The 14,643-nt window shown below is 37.5% G+C and overlaps 1 long non-coding RNA gene across 1 annotated transcript; it reads left to right on the forward strand.

The window, feature by feature from the left end:
- Positions 1–7,575: 7,575 nt before the first annotated feature.
- LOC118597971 lies at positions 7,576–14,203 on the forward strand. The gene is made up of 2 exons (XR_004946997.1): positions 7,576–9,840; positions 12,725–14,203. It is a non-coding gene; the product is annotated as an uncharacterized LOC118597971 (long non-coding RNA).
- The last annotated feature ends 440 nt before the right edge of the window (positions 14,204–14,643 follow it).

Below are 14,643 nucleotides of genomic sequence, written 5' to 3' on the forward strand. Positions count from 1 at the left end.
TTGAGCAGATAATAAGGGAAAAAAAAAAAAAAAACGAGGGGGAAACATGAAATTATATCTCGGTACATTTATTTTGATAAGGGCAAAGGATGTAATAGGAACAACGTGGCTCGTAATGAGAGGAACAAGGCACGACAAAGGAGAATTACTAGCATCCATCTTGATGGGATTTTATAGAGGAAAAAAGAAAAGAGCTCCCTCATTTATTTGATTTTAGGGGTCTGCGGTTTAAGGGGGGGGCTATATAAATGCACGTTTCATCAGGGCGGAATATTTCCATGCTGTGAAGAAACGCTGGCGAGCAAACACAAGCCAGATTGTGGACGTTTGTGGGTATTTGTTTACGTGTTGCTGTACGTGTGTGTGTGCGCCCTAACAAATAAATACCAAGGCTAACCAGCCAGCAGGTGCTTCTGAAACAATGGCGGCTTAAAGTTACTGTTTACTCAAGCTGCTTGCCCTGCTTTTACCCTGAAGTGCTTGACAAATAAAAGATAGGAGGGGTGGGCCGGGGGTCGGACTGCAGAAGTGAAAGGTTGCAGTGGATTGTTCGAGCCTGAGGTGAACACATTCATCCCTGACAGGTTTGCTAAAAGGCTTCCATCAAAGTGAAAGATTTCTTCATAATCTTTCCCATCTCTTCACATGCCAAAAATCCCGAGCTCCCACTGTTCTTTTCTCTCTTGCCTGCAGACACTCAAAAGTAATCTCAGCCCTTCAGTGTTTCCCGGGTCCAAACCGCTTCTCCCATTTTGGCAACACTTTTAAATAAGACTTCTTTTTGGGTGGATAATATACGACTCCGTGTGTGAGGTCAGATGGACACAATGATGCAGAAGGCTGCAGCGGTATGTTCTCAGTTCCTGGTGTTAGGTTTACTCAATCTCCTGTTGTATCCACAAAGTGAGCAGCTCCCTCGCATTTCTGGAATGTCTCACATTTCTTCCCTCCCACTTCTTTTTTTCCGTCTTTTAATTATTACTGATCTGCTTATAAGTTCTCAAAAACGTCCCTCCTCCTGTTACTTCTCGTCCTGCGCCCTGACCTGTCCTCTCCGCTGTGTCGCCGTTGGAGGTGAGATCAAGAGAGCGGCGGAGAAGGTTACTACCCTCCTCTCTGTCATCTGGACTCGATTTTATTTCCTTCAGATGATATCTGAGTCAAGCTGCTTTGCAATCAAACACTGAAGTGACAAGATTAAGGACGAAAGCTCCGGCTTTACGTATTAAGTCAAAGAAAATAAACAGGAGCTACAAGATCTTAAAGCTTACAACTCTTGATTCCATAAGTGAGACTGAAGGCCACTTCATGTCATAACTGAACTGGTTTTCTTATTCTCCTAACAGGATTCTTGAGAAATTTAGGAGCAAACGTTGTTGAAAAACATTTGTTTATTGGAACAGTAATGTTGGCTTCAAAAGTACCAACGTAGATATATGTTATAGTCAACAAATCTATTGGTTTTTGCAATTAAGACTTACCTAAAGTAGCTTTCTGTGTTGAGATGTTACAAGCAGATCTCTGCAGTTAAAGCACATTGTTTCACCCCTGAATGTGGTCAACAAAAGCACACAGATCCAAAACATTAGAATCAGCATGTAGACCAAGTACTATTGGAGATATAAAAAATAAAATATAAATATATGGAACCCATTTTCTGTCAAAGTACACCCAAACGGACCATGGTGCAGGACCAGGACCGCTCTCAGACCCATCTTTTGAGGTGATCCCCGGTTGTTTCCAATTGGACTGAATAACCTCTGAGCGGAACAAGTGGACCAAAAAGGCCACCGTAGCCGGGCATTACAGCATGTAAACATGGTAGCGGAGCAACGATGAGACTCATTGAAATTTGGTCTGATGAATGCAGACTCATTAAAACAAATTCCTGGCCAATGACTGAAGAGATCTTTAGTCACATGGTTTTGTTTTCAAGCTTTGGTTTGAAGTTCGGCAGTCTGAGTACAGACTCAACGTTCAAGACTTGATAAGAGAGTAAGCGGACTTGGTCTGGACCAACTTTTCCAGTCTTAATACACCCAAAGAATTGTATTTATGGACCATTTTTCTTTGGAACACATGAAACAAGGCTTTGTTGCTCACTTTTTTCCCCCTTATAATTTGTCCTGATTTACTAAGACAACATTAAATTAAAAATACTGCCCCATTGATTCCATCTACACTCCAGTTTCAGGTTGGAAACATTGAACTTATATTTTGTATATGTAGTTGAATCAGCCTTTGGGCTAAAGGAAGTATAAATACGCAATAGTTTTGTAGTCTAGTTTTATGGTTTTCTCATTGTTGGACATAGATCTATCACTGCCCACAGTTTAAACTATAAAGCATGACACAACTTGTTTCCACACAGCGCCTTTGTTTTGGCCATTTGTATAACTAGGTGTTGCAATTGTGACAGAAAAGGATAAATAAAAACGATTTAAGGATTTAGATGACCTTTCAAACAGATTAGCACCATTAGAGTCAAAGTGTTTGTTCTCAAGTTTCCAGAATAGTTAAAAATAAAACAATAACAGTTCATAAATTAAAGGGTTTACTTTTTATTGGAGAATTTGAACAGCAAAAGGAATTTACAGCCCACCATTGTTACAAGGAAAACTGTGATTGTTTTACTGTTTTTTTTTTATTATCTATCTGCTGTTTTCACTAGAGATATGGTAACAACTGAATTTTCTCTTTGTGGACTAAATAACGTTTTTTTTATTCTATTCTATTCACTCAAATATAATATTTTTTTTTCTCCTTTTAAAACTGTACTTTTTTCTCAATAATGGACATATTGAATAGTGGTAAATATTTTGTGATTAAATCCTATTTTTGGGGATTGCACCAGACATTTACAACAGTAATTAATGTATATAAACATATTTGTTTCATATTATTAAAGATTAGATTCTTTTATCCAAAAAATTAAAGTGTTTTAGTAAATTTTAAATACCAATTTGACCTGATCACCTAAAATTTTTGGTTTTTATTTAGCCAGTCTTTTGAGACATTTCTAAAAAATAATGTAGTTTAAGTATTTTATATAGCAAAACAGATACATTTTGATCAACATCAAAGATTCTTCTCCCTAAGATCACAAGTTTTCTCCCACTTTACTGTTTTATAAGCATCACTGCTTCCACAGTCATTCTCCCCATTGTGTTTTTTTCCTGCTTTTGCTTTGCTTTCTTCCAGTCAGGCTCTAAAATTCTGAGTCAGAGCACCTGCAAGTGCTCACTTTGAAAGATGTGGCAGCCTCAAGAATGCGTGCAGTAAACACATGAGAGCTGTATTTATAATAAATCAGCTTTATGGCCCTCTGATGAAGGTGATATCAGTGAAATTTATGCTGCAAGACCTCTCCATCCTCGGCTCAAACAGCTGCGAGATAGCACCACACCCCCACAACCACCATCTTCACCCCACCTCCACTGCCCCACCCCATTGAAACTGCCCCAGTCTGACCAAGGATGGAGAGCTCTACACAGTCCTCTCCATGTGGTGGGGGCCTGCGGTCTATGGAACTGTAATGTCCAGCCTGAAATAGAGTGTGGGCAGGGTGGCGGTAGTGGGTAGTTGCATATGTGCGGCTGCACGTCTGCGGTTGTGAGTCGGTCTTACGTGGATTTTATGTAGACGGGGTTGCACAAAGAACTCGAGTCTTTATGTCTAATGAGATGGACTGGAATTACAGCACAGTTCTAAGGGGGGCCACTGCTGAGCTGCTACTCCAATAAACTCCACATTCATCCAGACAGAAACCTGACATTCCCAGTAAATCCTGCACCGAGTTTTTTGCAGCTCAAAGTCAAAAGTCATGAGACATAAAATTCTAAGCAAAAACTATTCAATCCTTGGGTACAGTTGCTTCTACATAAAATAGCAGTGACATAACCATGACTTACATCCTCATCTAACACAAAACAACCTTTTCCAGACAAAAGGGATCCGTGCCATTAGGTACGGTGGCCCTGAAGTCCAAATCACATCAACAAATTACCAATTAATTTAATTTTTTAATGATTTTTTAAAATTCAGACATTGAAGAAAAAAAAAAGTTTCTAACTATCTGTATCTGGTATCTAGTATCTGGTGTGCATCAGCTAGTATCTGGTGAACACCAGATACTACATGGTGAACACCAGGCAGATACTAACTGATGCGCACCAGATACTAAATGGTGAGTACCAGATAGTAACTGTGTTTTTTTTGTTTGCAGATGTCCCTTTAGGGGCTCTGTAAAAATAATAATAATGAAAGAAATTGTTGGAAAACAAGAAGAATATTCCAGACATCAAAATAAATGTTACAAAAAAGGAAACGGAAAAAGGAAAGGGATTGGATGATGATGACAAATAACTTCTGGTCATCAACAATAAGTGATGTCCCATATTACCTACCTTTTCCTGTTTTGTTATTTTGTTACATTTTTTAAAATTTCATTTCAATTTCCTGAAAATTACGTCAGAATTCCAAAATATTTCTTTTTATTTTGTTTGAGTTTTGGGGAATTTTGCCTTCGTTTCTGGAATTTTTGTTTTGATTTCTAAAATGAAATGTTCCATCGGAGTGAGTCTATATTCTCTCCATAATTACCTGCTTTACTTTTTCACTTGATCATTTACATGTTTAGGCGTTGAGTGATTTTCAGCCATAATTAAATCAAAAATGATCTGAAGTTATAAGATCCGAAACAAATTGAAATTTGGAATTTAGAATTGTGAGTTTTTGGCCCTGTAACATTTTTCTTAATTATTGTTATTGTTTATTGGAGCTCATTAGTGCTCAGTCACAGTTTTCATAGAAGGTGTATCATGTTTGCATGAAAAACGATGATTCTAAAAAGCGTTGCTCTCCTTTTCCTGCTCCTGCGCCTCCATCCACCTGCTCCCCCTGCTGCTGTTCTGGTCCTTCAAAGTGAAACTTGAGGAGAACCTCAAAAAAAAAAAAAAAATGTGAGCAACTGCTGGTGTGTTTTAGTGGTTGTCTTGGTAACCAGGGGGCTGTCACAGCAGGGATGAAACATCCCGTTTTTCACAGCTCAGAAGAGGAGAATGCAAGGATGAGTAAAGCTCTCTCGTGTTCGCCAATTTCTCCTTAAAATTTACGACTTCGCTTTCCTGGCTGAATAAATAAACAATTCGAGTAGAACTATGAAGATCATTGTGATCATATCTTATTTATTGAATTTCTTCTTTTAAAGTTGATATGTTGAGTGGCTGGAACACTGTTTGAGAGTCCTGTTCAAGCAAAGGCGTGCTATTGTTGGGTTACCTTTACTATAATGGGTTACGAATGTGATCACAGCAACCAGGAGTCAGATTTTGCCCTAAAGGGAAAGATTTCGTCTGCAGAAGTTTTCACTTTGAGATTCTTGAAAAGAACACCGCAGTATCATTCACTATTTACCCACAAGACCCCAGGAGAGCTCACATGTGTCGGTGTGTGCTTTGCAGCTGTGTATTACCCAGAATCCCTAGCACTCTAATGGTTCTGATTCACTTTAGAATCACCAACTTTTGGTTTATTTACCAATTTATTGCATTGTCAGTGGAAAAACCTGCCATGTTAACTGACAATGAACACCAGAGGAGAGAAACAGATGTGGCTTCAGTTAAGTGAATCTATCTCTGGGATTCAACAGCTACAGCAGATAAGCCCGACAGCAGTGTTTTTCTTTAGTCTGTGTTTGTTTGGAAAGATTGGAGGATATTTTACAACAGAAGTTACAGGCTCTGAAAGATTTCTCGTATAAAAATTGATTTGATTTTCATATAATCTGTTTGATTTAACCTGTGAAAAACTGCGAACTTTAGGTTTAACCTGCAGGATTTTGGTAAATGTATCCTTTGGAAAAAACAGTTTGTTACTTAATCGTGAGTCTTCCAGATGTAGTTTTCTTTGTGCTGAGCAAGAAACTCAAAGATACACCTGTTCAGGTAAGAGTTGTTGAATGAGAATATATTAAATTAAATTTGTGCACCATCACTCTGAAGTTTTATTCTCTTAAACTTGAACTTTAAAGAGTAAAACTGAAACGATTCATTTTAACAATTCGATTGATATGATTTGTGGTAACCGATCTGATTCAAAGTTCATTTTGAACGATCTGATCCTTTTCACTGACCATAATCGATCCAGGACATCTTCAGTCAAAAATTCAACCGGTGTGGCTCAGAGATAAATACTAGGGGTGTAGGGAAACATCGATTTGGTGATATTTCTTTTGTCAAAATGCAGACAAGACAGTATGTAATTAATTATTTATTAGCAAACACAGTTCAGTATCTTAGCTTTTGCTTCACCAGTTTCCCTTGGGATTAATAAAGTATAATTGATTGATTGATTCATTCATTGATCCACCTAAACCCTGACCACTAGTCAGCAGCACACTGGACATCTTTGAGTCCTGGAGAAGCTACTTTTAGCAATGTTGGACATCAGCAGCACTTTATTTCCTCAATCATACTAGTAGATCCTTATTGGTTAAGGCACATTAATTCTGTTTTTTTCTTATACTGAAAAATATTTTGCTGTGGAAATCAGACAACATTGAATGTTTAATAAGAAAACATATTTCTTAACTTACCAAAAATATATATATGAATTTGTATGTGAGATACAGTGAGATTTTTAACATTGTGCTCATTAAATAAAATGAATTTTACCATTTTATTACCTCAAAAAAAAAAAAAAAAGTGAAATTTTCCTCTTGTCCAGTCATGGGAAATATCACGATAAGTATCGTATTGTAAGGCGAGTATCGCAATACACATTGTAACACCAGACTTTTGCCAATACACACTCCTAATGAATACTGAACAGTGCAGGTAAAGTTTTCCAGACTGTGAGATGAGATAAGATAAGATTCTTGCAAGATAATCAAGGATAATTTAAATATGTGTACAAACAAACAAACAAGTAAACAAGAATTAATGGTAAATTATTTACATTTTAGTTTCATAAAGTTCACCTCACTGTTGTTCTTCCACATCAAAATAATACAAACAGATCATGATTAGAACATTCTACCACACTGTAAGGTTATATAAATTTGCTACATTTAAAATGTTTCCACATATTGGACTAAAATGATGGCTTGATCTTTTATTTTGCTGCCATCACATGTGGGTTAAACATGTGTCGTTTTAGTAATATTTCCCTACTGTCCATCAATCTAAATAGTATTTTCCAGTGTTGATATAATTGATTCATATCATTTTAAAACAATTGTTAATGGTGTTGGTTGATTTGGTTAACAACTTGTCTCAGGCAGATTGATCTGGTCGGATTGTAGGAATTTAAATTGATTCACCGATTAAGTCGATGAATTTATGTGAGCAACATTCTGAAAAACACTTATAGCAAAGACAGTACATTTACCACTGAAATAAATAGAGATGGACAGAACAAGATGAGACCAATAGAAGTGCCTCACCTGCAGTTCCAACCACATTAAGTCAATTCAGTCGCCATTTTTTTTCCACTTTATGGACTTTTTCATTTTGGGACCAGACGATGTTAGTGAGCAGTGATTGTTCCAAGTTGGTCTGAGTCACGGTTTCTATGGAAACCACTCTTGCCAATCAGGAGTGAGTTTGTTGGAAAGCCACACCCCTTCCACTGAAAGCAGGCTCAGGAGAATGTGTCAAACATTTTGAATGTTCAAAAGAGCACCACAAGCTCCTATTGAAGCATCTGATTGGCCAGTTTATAACTTGAATAAATTGAGATTAAGAAAATATATAAAGAAAAATTGATTAGGATTAGCAAGAAGTGACATCAGAGGAAGAATGGTTATTCTGACTGACAGAATGATCTATTTTTCAATAGAAATCAATGGGATTTTGGCTTTCTAGGACCAGCCATGAAGACAAGATCTTCTGATTGTGTTTTTTTTTTTTACTATGTTGTTCAATTGCAGACCTCCAAAAGTCATAGCTGGCCTGGGAATACATGAAAAGAGATAAGTGGAAGATAAAGGTCAAACCACCTGACAGAAAAAATAAAAAAGCTTTAAATATCATGCCCTTTGGAATCTCATTTGCTGTGTAGACAAATTATAAATACAGTGACAGCTAACCTTAGACAATCCTGAAAAGCACTTAAGCAGTCTGCTTGATTTCCTGTTGTTTTGTATTGTGTGGGACTTGCATGGAAACATGCATGTCACGTAAGAGAGTATATTTTCTGAAAGGTTCATGTATTTTCCAAGTACCTTTGCAGACGTTGTTCAGTGTGCTGTCAGTGTGTCCACGAGTGGAGTAAACCGTATCCCACCATCGAACTTCAGCTCTCAAATCAGGGCCCTGAGAGTAAACACAGAGCACGCCAGAGGATCTTGTTTATGAAATCTGCAGTTGCGCTCATAGAACAAAATGACCCACAATTACAGACCCAGCTAGACATTAGGTTTTCAGTTAGCCATCCCGAAAAAGATCACAGGACACCCCAGAAAAGGAATTCTTTTATAATTCCCTCCATATATGTTGAGAACGGCTGTATTTTGAATACGTTGTTTCAGTGCGACAATGCATAATGTCACATTACCATAACGAGTGGTAGAATCGCCTTAGTAAATTCACTACAAAGTCAGACTTCCAGCTTGAGAAGTTTGTTTGCAACACGTTTCGCCAAGATTTTTCCACCACTCCCACAGTCATGCCTGCAAAAGCAATTACATCCTGATCTCCGCAAAGCAAAACGAAGCCGTTTCCTCTAAGGTTTGTAAAATTCCCTCTTTATTTAGTTCGGTCTTGCTGGGTGGAACTCTAAGAGTCTCTTTGTAAGTAAGGCCCAAAGATTTTGATTCCCATAGAGACTTTTGACAAATAGCAGATCCCAGAATCCAGCTTTTAGCATTCCTGAAACATCTGTGCACTACGGTGACCTAATTGCCTGACACCTACCGCTCCACGCCAAATCTCAGGCTTCAGCCAGACACTCCTGAGAGCGGCGAGCTGCTTCGCCGTGAAAGATTATGTCAAGAGTGAGTCACTGGATGCTAGACTGAGTGTGCTCGCAAACCCAGGCAGCTTTTCCTCAGAAACAAAACTGTCAATTGAACCAGATGATTAAAGGACACTTTTTCCTAATGACAGTTTTTTTTTTTTTGTTAGAATCGTGGATTTTACTTAACAGCTAAAAAAATGTGTTTTTTAAAAGTCACAAATCTTTCCACTTTATTATTTATCCAGATGTTGTTCCAGGCGCTTAACAAACAAATTCAGAAATGCTCAAGTGACAAAGTTTGAGGAACCGTTTTTTGCCTTAATAAATCAGTTTGAGTTGATTTTATTAGTGTTTTGACTTCTCAGCATCATCAGTCAGGAAGGTTATATTGACATTTTTTTCAGTTTAACTTTACTCTATATGTCAACTTAGATACAAAATAAAAGGACTCATCAACTAGAATCCACCATCAAACACTTTTTAAAGTTGAGTAAACACTTAAAAGTTTTTTTTTATCAATGATTAGGACATAAAATTTATTTTTTTGTATTTTTTAATTTTTATTCATTATTTATTGTGTCATAGCATGAAAGCAAAATCTTTTACAGTCCAAAAAAGCTCACATGGACTGCAACTTAATTTATTATAATTTTTTATGACAAAAAGTAAAAAAAACAAAAAAACATTAAAATAAATGTAAAAGTCATCTTCTCCTGGTTGTGTAATTGCAGATTCTGTCTGGTTTTCCTCTTGTGTTGTTTCCTGTATGTTTGTCCGTCTAGGCGCAGCTTCCTGAGGCTGATCCTGCTGCCAATTACTCGGCACACCTGGGACTCATTACCTACCTGCAGTATATCTACCACAGTCATCTCCACACTTTCTGTAAGTCTTCCTCATGTGCGACGCAGAAAGATGTTACAAAAGTTAAGATAAATCGAGATCAACACAAAAACTGTTGTTGGATTAAACCCAGGATAATCCCTCCAGTCAGCGCCACAGGATATTTTGGGAAGATCTGTTACTCTGTGACAAAAAAAAAAAAATCTTTAGAGGTTTCATTTTGAGTAATATTCCACTGTTTTCTTAAAGAAAAAAACAGGATTTCAAAAAATCTCACTGTATTAATCAGTTTATCACCTTTAATTTTTACACCGCTCTTCAGAGGTTTTTTATTCCCAGAAGCTCTCCTTTTTTCTGCGCATGGTTCGCCCACACAGTGATGTTAGCATTTTCTAACTGCTTGGAATTCCTTCCTGCTGTCTGCGGAGAACATGCTGCATTTTAAAACTTGTTGGGCTCTTTCAAGTTTTATTTGAAAGTATGTAATTACATTCTTGAAGGAATAACAGGTCCTGGAGTGATTTACGTGCCGTATTAAATGTCATTCTCTGGAAAAAAGACACGGAGGACGAGGCGTATTCAAGATGAAAATATTAAAAAAGAGGGAATGTGAGGACATGGGGTTGAAACATGCAACTCTAATTTTGTCTTTGCTTTTTGCTGTGGAAAGTTTATGAAGTTACGCTGTTTGCAGCTGCAGAAATGATGACTTAAAGCCCTACTTATAGCATGTTCTTGTAGCATTCTTGCATGATAAAGGAAATTTCTAAAAGAATTTTAGTTTAAAACTGCATTTCTAAATATGTATTTTTTTTCTAACTGTGATAGATTAGGAGCAGATAAAAACTCACACTTTGAAAAAGCTCAGGTTTGTGACCCAGCAACTGCCATGGGCGGACGCCTATGGTCAAAACTGAAGGGGACCTGCATCTCAGTCAGTGGTAAAATGACGCTAGCATCATAAGCTAATAAGAGCTAACGTATCAAGCAAACAATCCCGAGTGAAACGTTTATTGTTAATCTCATCACCAGGACGGAGTTTACCAATTGCACTAACCAGTTCCCTAAAGTCGACTGGAAATTTGTGCAATTTTATGGATTTTTGATAGATTTTTGACAACCAAAGCAAAATACTCATGAGTCATGCTAAAGCTAACAGTAACGACATACCGTTACAGAATCAAAGATGGGCGGGGCTTTTACACTGGAGATGCGGAGCATGATGACGTGAAATTTCTGAAATGACGTGGGACTTACACCAGTTGACCAATCATAAAATTCAACTGTAATACTTCGTTTCAACCTGTAGGGGGCAGCACACAGACTATAAATTTAGGAAATAAACACGTTTATTTTAAATTGTCAAAAATGTGGTGACAGACGGCACTTTTAAAGCCCCATTTATAGAGATCAACAGTCAAAAAGTTGATTTATTGATTGTTTACTCTTTAAAATGAAAATAACATTGAATCTGGATGAAAACATGCTTTCATTTTGATTAAATATATTTTTTTAAATTGAACATTTTGGAGTTTTTATTTTCAAACTGTGGCTTTTGGTCTCATTTTAGCGCCAATTGCACCAATGGGTTGATACCCCTCTGGGACAAAGACAAACTTAGGGAAATGCTGCGACCGTGGGGTGTTTTAATGATAAAAAAAATGACTTTTTGACTCAGAAAACACACACAAACCTGAGAAAAACAACAAATCTTTACCTACCACATGGATGTAACATAAATAAAGCAAAGGTCATTTTTTTTAGTGCACCCTCTATGGGGCGACACCAGAATTACAGGTAAAACAAAACATTAATGAGTATTATCATTTGAATTTATTCCAGTTTGGCGGGCCAGATTAAATGGTTAAAGGGGCCCCAGCACTATAGTTTGCCCACCCCTGGGTATGAGGGAGGGGAACAACAATGAGGGCAAGGGGGCGGGGTTTCTTCACAACTGTCCCGCCCACAACTCAGAGGGATATTTCTAATGAGACACTACAAATGTGAAGAAATGTTTTCCTAAAAATGACAAAACCTGCATAATAATAATTAAAAGACAATTGGGAATGATTTATAATTGAACAAAATATAGTTGGACTGAGACTATAACCTGCAAAATGATGCGTCCAAATCTTTTCAATTCATATTCTGCAGAAAATGACACATTTGTCACAATTTGTGCTAAATAGCTGCAACTTTTTAACTTCATTAGGGAACACGAGACTGTCTTGGTCTGGCTTTGGTCACATAGTGCTGCAGTGCATGTGTATTTATCTTCTGCTCCATCAACTCCTATCTAACATAGTTTTCTGCTCAGCTCCAGAGCGTAACACTCACAAACATCCTTATCACTAAGTAGCGCCGCTAACCGAGAATTTATGTGGCTACCTCTCAGTTTGGCCTCTCGGGGACTGCGGTGCGGGCAATACCCCTCGCAGATTAAAGGAGTGTCTTCAAGTGCCAATCCAAATACTGATAAAAAAGAAGCTTTTTAATCCATTCTAAGTTTCACGGTATAACTCCCTAGAGGCCGGACATCAGGCGTTGCTCCACTCAGGCTGCGTCTGGACAGTGTTGAAGCTCAAGTGTGTCTCCTGGCACCCTGACAGACGAGGAGAAAGGCTTAAAAAGCCCCCCCCCCACCTCACACCACAGCTCACTTGACCAACTGCCTTTGATAACATCTGGAAGGAGGGAAGTAGAAATGGACAAACATTAAAGTCCTGACACTCGCAGCTTCATCTGACAGGATGTTACTGATGATCTGTCCAGAACCAGGCCTGATGATGAGATGTTTTTATTCTGCGCTATTAATAAAATAAGTGAGGTTGCTGATGTCATCAAGGATAAACTCTGGACAAGATGTGACTTTCAACCCAAACACTCTTTGTGAAAAGTGTTTATCTAATCCTGGTGTCTCTTGAAGGGGATGGACTGAAGAAGAACCTATCGTTGTCCTGGATAAGGAGGAGTTACAAGAGGGGGCAAGAAGTGAGTTTCAACACTGTTCTGACTGGTCCAACATCCATTCCTCTTCTTTTTCTTTGTTTACCTCTGGGTTCATGAGTTTACATGCCAATTCCATTACAGGGATTAAAATAGTTTGTCCAGTCCATCGTCAAACTCAACTTCCCTCGTCCTTTTCTCTGCTCTTAACCCCTTACACCACTTATGGGTCCCAGAGCTGGGCTAGGGGATTACGGGACAAGCACTCTGCCGTTTGAGCACCCGCAGAGACATGAGGCAGCTGTGCTGAAGAATGTTCCAGTGAGAAATCCTGGCATTAGTGAAAGCTGAGGTTTGATCAATGGCTGTGGCGCGTGTCAGCACTGGTGAAGGCTGTGGGGGAGAAGGAGGAGAGGATCGAGATGCGTGATGGAGTCAGATTGAGGGTGTGGGTACCTTCTTAGCTGTCGCTTGTCTGTGTGTCACACGTGAGTGGAAGGAAGTTGGAGGCTGTACCATCTTAATTTAGTTGCACTTATACAACATTTTGCAAAAAACAGGGACAGAAAAAGCTTTAAAGTAGGTGCAGACAGAGGCAGAAACCCATATGAGCTTATATTAGAGCCTCTACCTGATAAAACTTTAAAATTGAGATAAAATACAATTTTGCAATTTTACACAATTCACACATCTTTAAAAAACTACATTACAGAATAATTTAGAGTTGTAGTTTTCAGTTATGTTTAGATCATGTCAGAACATAATGATAATAAAAGTTTAAACCAGTTCTTTCATCCATAATGCTAAAAAATGCCATGTTTGGGTTTTGGTCAGGAAGAAACTGGCCCAAATGACATATTTAACTTTAAAGGAAATCTTTATTATTTTTTTGTCTTTAATTAGATCCTGAAATCATTACCCCAGAGAACCCATGGTAAATTTGGTTTCAGGCTTTTTAAAATGCGTTTATTTTTCATTTATATGTATTTATTTATTTTTTGGTCACAGTTAAGTGCATGCTTGCTTTTTTATGGGTTCTGTCTTTTTATTGTAATCATTAACTTGGTTTCCCCTGTAGACCTTTTATTGTAAATATTTAAATTATTAATGTGAGAAGATGTCATGTTTTTATCTTTATGTAACTTATTGTCGTCGTTGGAAATGACAAATTGTTCTCAATCGACGTACCTGTATAAATAAAGGTTCAACAATGCTATCAAAAATAAACCCTTAGAAAAACAAAGCTCTGTATTAAGTCAATGTAAACTTAAAAAAACGAAAAGAAAAAAAAAAGTAAAAACACTGCTAATTAAAGTAACGCAACTGATTGATCACGTTTTGAGTTATCTTTCTAAAATCAAATACTTTGGCAGACTTCCCACACCACCACAACCTCTCACTCTGTTTCTTATTTAGAAACCCAGAAGTGCTAAAAAAAAAAAAAAAAAAAAAAAAAAAACTGCAGTTCCTCATATGACCACTAGAGGCAGGTTTCAGAAAGGAGTAACCTACTATTGACTTCAATGTTTAAGATTTTAATTGAGCACCCAAAACCAGCTTAATTTACTCTGTTTACAATAAAAAAAAAGAAATCTATAAATTTTTATGTAACAGCTGCAGTGGAAGGGTTGGGTTTAATTTGGGGCTTCTTTGTAATATGCAAAAGCAGCAGTCTTTTTGTGTAAAATTAACCATTACTTTTCGACACAGCTCATTTTTGGAGTATTGACGGAGTCACTGCAAGCCTTATTTTCACCAATAAGTGATGCCAAAGATCAGCTCAGATCACACATGTCTGTACATTTTAACACAATTTTAACACAAGGATTTCAGGTGAATATTATTGTTGCCCATCAAATTTTGAGTGGAAAGCAGCACCGTTAAAAGTCTAGAATCAAA

The sequence above is a fragment of the Oryzias melastigma genome, linkage group LG22, assembly GCF_002922805.2.
Source record: "Oryzias melastigma strain HK-1 linkage group LG22, ASM292280v2, whole genome shotgun sequence".
NCBI lineage: Eukaryota > Metazoa > Chordata > Actinopteri > Beloniformes > Adrianichthyidae > Oryzias > Oryzias melastigma.